This window comes from Kryptolebias marmoratus, linkage group LG20 (assembly GCF_001649575.2).
Source record: "Kryptolebias marmoratus isolate JLee-2015 linkage group LG20, ASM164957v2, whole genome shotgun sequence".
Taxonomy (NCBI): Eukaryota; Metazoa; Chordata; class Actinopteri; order Cyprinodontiformes; family Rivulidae; genus Kryptolebias; species Kryptolebias marmoratus.
Window position 1 is genome coordinate 1,891,981 of NC_051449.1, and position 4,880 is coordinate 1,896,860.

The following is a 4,880-nucleotide window of genomic DNA, read 5'->3' on the forward strand; positions in this document are numbered from 1 at the left end:
GTATTGCCTTGCCTTGTTTCGTCTTGCCTTGTCCCGCCTCTGTTAATGCCTGGATTTTTGTTAGAGTTTGTTTTGCTGCCACGTCAGCTTTTTGTTTTCTAGTTTTGTTATTTTATTAAATCAGTTTTTGTTTTTGAAAGGATGAGTCTGCGTCTTGGGTTCGCCACGCTCACACCGCATCGTGACATTTCTTCTGTTTTAAATGAAAAATGATATCCTTTAAATAGGAATTATTTTCCACGCATCCATGTTTTCTTTCTTGAATAAGACCTGCACAGACGGATACATAAGACCCGTAAACATGCAGAAACACACTCAGTCACGGAGAGAAAAACCTTGCACCAATCAATAAGTCTGATGATAATAACCACACTGTTACTGACAGCTTCAACTCCTCCACAGCTGCTGATTTACGAGTGTCTACCTCAGCCTCACACTTCCAAGCTCGTCTGTCTTCATTAAAAGCTCTCAGAGTGCTCCTGCTGCTCAGGAGACAAGCTAAAAGTTGATTAGCCAACCATTTAATGATTACCAGGCAGCAGAGGAAGATACGACAGGTCTGGGAAACACCTCGCTTTGAAGGTTCCTCTCGGGACTCTGAAAGGATGGATGGATTTCCCTCCTCCTGACTCAGTGTACCTGCTCTTATATCTCATTCCCTTTAACGCATTCAGCAGACTGCTTGTTTTAGTTTATTACATTATCTGTTTGTTCATTAGTTTCAGAAGATTGTAAAATCTATTCTGGGACACTTAGAAATGTCTTCTGTTTGTCTTTAATGTCTGCCACAGGCCAGTTTGTCTCTGAGGTACTATTTAAAGGCCTAAAATATTAGCTTCGTATCAGGTTTGATCTCCACACAAGGAGATCAACAAAGCAGGTAAATCTGCAGAATTCCACTTGATTTTCAGAGACAGGATGATTTCTAGATTCTGTAACGCCGTGCAAAAGTCTTGATCAGCCATCGTTTCTTAACATTTTACTTCCAAAACACCAGGCTTTCTCTATTATATTTTAAAATGGTCTTAATCACTACTTTTCCACATTTCTTGAAAAGCTTTCAAACTTTATTTTTGGACTTCTCTGCCTGGACCATGACATCATTTTGTACAGCATTTCCTAAACAAATACAAGTGGAGGAAGTATTAGATACAAGGCCGAGGCATTAGGCCTAAAAATCTATTAACAGCAGATGAACAGTATCTCAAAGTTATGCAAACAGAGAGGGGGGAAAAAAGCTGACAGGACCTGCGGTGAATCATCTTCCATCTGACCAGCTCTCTGTATGTCAAGCTTTCAAACAATAGCTCTTTGGGAATCAGCTTGTTGGTGGAAAATCCAATTTTTTGGGGTCAAACTGTGTTGGTATTTTGGAAACAAATAGTGTTGTCGTGGCAGGCTGCTGGTAACAAAGAACCGAAAGATTCCCCTTTAATCCGGTTCTTTACCAAATTGTCTGTTTGTGTCGACACACCACAGAGTTTAGCTGCTTTTTAACGCCTGAATGATTCACAGGAACAAACAATGAAACGATGCTCTGAACGTGGACAGGTCCTGGACTGAAAATTAGTGAAAAAGCAGTCAGAGTCCAAAGATAAATATTCTGAAGATGACGGTTTCTCTTAAAACTTGGAAACCAAATAGTCAAAACCACCTTAAAAGATTACAAGAAGCACCATATAAAAAAAGAAAGATGGCTCATAACTTTTGCACAGTATTCTTTCTATCTATCTATCTATCTATCTATCTATCTATCTATCTATCTGATGGCTAATCTGTAGCTACAAGTCTTTGAGGTTTTGGGCAAAGTGAAGACTGAGGTCAGGGTATTTGGTTTAGGTCATGATGCACATGTCATCATGCAAGAATCTTACAAACTGCAGGTAAAAGTGCCTGGGCGTCACACGCAACATATTTTTAAGATAACGTGAGAGCAATTGCTGGGAAACATGAGGAAGTACCTGGCATACCGGCACTGATACTTCTGACTTAGGTGTAAACAAAAATATTTCTAAGGCTCTTGAGAACAAAGACGAAACAATCCACGATGTTTTAAACACATCCAAAAGAATAAAATCTTAAAGAAACATTCAAGTCTGAACATCTGGTTTAAGCATAATACAAACACCCAACTGTCACTAAAGGTATCCAATAAATGAGAAGGATGCTGTTTTGTTAATTATTTAGCACAGATTATTAGAATTAAACATTCAAGTTTCACCAAAAACTCCCTAACCTGCAGAATGACTGTTTCCTTAACTCATTTCTTTCTCAGTAGAAGCAGCTTGTGTCACATTTAATTATAGTTTTATCTGGATATATTGAGAAAACAAGCTTTGTCTTCTCAATATACCAAGTTAAAACTGGCTTGGTTATCTTGAGATCACAATAGAAAACTTGTGATATTGAGAAAATCGTTCTTGGCTTTATGGAGAAGCAAAATACAATCAAATCATTAAACTAACAAAAGTACACAAGGTGTGACTTTTTCTATGATAGTAACATAAAAATGGTAGGGAGACAATAAATAAATATACAGAAGCAAAAAACAACAGGTGTTATGTATTTTGTAAAGCTGAAAAATAAAAAAGTGGATTCCAGTTCAAAGCTCTCCCAACAGCAGACATTTGAAAGTTGCTTCTCCGGTTTGGAGACATTCTGCTGGTGTTGTTGCATAATTCAAGGTTGGTAGTTATTCTCAGATCAAAGACGATGAAGAAAGGCTAACAAGGGTCTGAATTATTCATCACAAAAGTTCACACTGCACTAAATACCAGCTTGTTCTGAATAAGAGAAGAACAATGTGAGTGTTCCCCTAAGGAATAGAACATAAAAGCTGAACTGTCTCAAAGTGGCTGACTTCAGCTGGACGTTAAATGATCCTTCAGAGTCAGTTCAACTAAATTATGAGTTCACATGTTTTATGAGTCAAGCGTTAACAAACACAGCAACAGATGGAATGACAGGCAGCTCAATAAACAGGTTTGGGCACCTGGGAGTCAGAGACGGGAATACCCGATGGTATGACATTCATCCAATCACTGAACCAGCCTCCAAAATTCCCAGATTCCTGTCTTCTTGAGTAGCTATGGGAAGAGCCAGAAAAAGCTCCACCAAGCAATGTAGAGGACTTCAACTTCTGTCACTTGTCAGAAACAACTTAAACGAAAAGTGCTTTACAGTTTTTGTAAACATTAACAAAGAAAAAGTCATAATCCAGTCATCCATATTCTTTACCCACTTGTTCAGGGTCGCTGGAGGTGGGGTGGCAAACAACAGGGTTGTAAGCAATTATAGACTTTAGATTAATAAATTAGAATTGCATTCTGAATTTTACAGATTTATTTTTTATTTTTTTGGTCAGCATTCTGGCTTCAGTGTTATGGTTGAACTGGAAGGTCTGGAGGGAATAGTTTGAACACCTTATAGGTTTACTGCAAAGTTTCTAAAGCCACACAAGTACTTTACTTTAAAGGGTTAGCTTCGTCACTTTTGAAGTGACATTTTGACAAACAGCTATCAACAGTTAATCTTTATCAGTCACAGAGCATAAAGGGCAAGTTTTCATCCAGGGCAGGCGAATGGCTAGCCTAACGAGGAGCTGTTTATTGGTTTTTAGGCCTATAAATAACTCTCTCCCAAAACCATCATACATGATATTAGCTACACCTCAACACTTGTACGTGACACTATTTCTTTAGTTTGTTGCCGTTTTCTCAACCGAACAACATCCGTGCACAATACTTGGTGCATACCCCTCTGAGAAAAGGTTCTACCCAGACCTTGTGCACAGAACGGGCTCTCCGAGGTCTTATGAGAACAAAATGAGGCGATTTTCATGCAACTACATCAATGAGAGCAGATTTCTTGTGGAGTATAAAACAGCGTTTATTTGTTAAAAGCTGCTGAATATATCAGGAGGTGAGAAGACGTTTGGACTAAGCAGGCTGACTGATCAAAGAAAGTAATTACAGTATATAAAGACAATTAATGCATATGTAAACATGTTTCTTTCTGAGTGAATACTGATAGGAGGAGGGCTCGGCTAAGTTTAATTGGTTTTCTTTGTCATTTCCCTATTAAATGAAAAGAATGATTCCTAGTTTAACTGGCTACGCAGGTTTCAGGTGACATGCAGGAGTTTCACTGTCTCTGAAAACATGACACTCATTTTCTGCTTACACGGAATAAAAACAGCTTTATTATTCAATTAGATTAAAAAAAACAAGTTTATAAGAAGTTATTAATATTTTTTGCATTACACAGTTGCAATTAATAGCTATGCACCCATCACATAAATTAAAGTCCACATTTGACGAAAAAGGGGCAAATCCTAATCAAGATTATTTTAAAAATCCCCGGTTGAGATCCATGTCATTTTAGAAGAAATCTGATAATATATGCAATGGATCTGCTTGACTTTTCAATGGGTTTGTAATGTAATGAGAAAAAACAACAATTGTTTTTTTTTTCTTATAACTTCCTTTATTATAAATAGGCTTGATAAACAAGAATAAACAAATGATACAGTTTACATTCTAGCAAAAACACGCCATATTAAACCAAACCCTTGCTGTTGTTATGCTATTTGTTAATACATTTGTTAATATTGCAAAAAGATGATACATGGTTTTAATAAAGTGACTTTCTTTAAACGTGTTAAAATTTAAAAACCAAGTGTGGGATGTATAACATCCATCCATCCATCCATCCATCCATTCTCTTCCGCTTATCCGGGGACGGGTCGCGGGGGCAGCAGCCTAAGCAGGGAGACCCAGACTTCCCTCTCCCCAGCCACTTGGACCAGCTCCTCCGGGGGAATCCCAAGGCGTTCCCAGGCCAGCCGAGAAACATAGTCCCTCCAGCGTGTCCTGGGTCTT

General features: G+C 38.2%; 1 protein-coding gene across 5 annotated transcripts in view; it reads right to left on the reverse strand.

Moving 5' to 3' along the window:
- LOC108243836 (disco-interacting protein 2 homolog C) overlaps positions 1 to 4,880 on the reverse strand; it is a 152,732-nt gene that overhangs the window by 56,246 nt on the left and 91,606 nt on the right. The window lies entirely within an intron of this gene.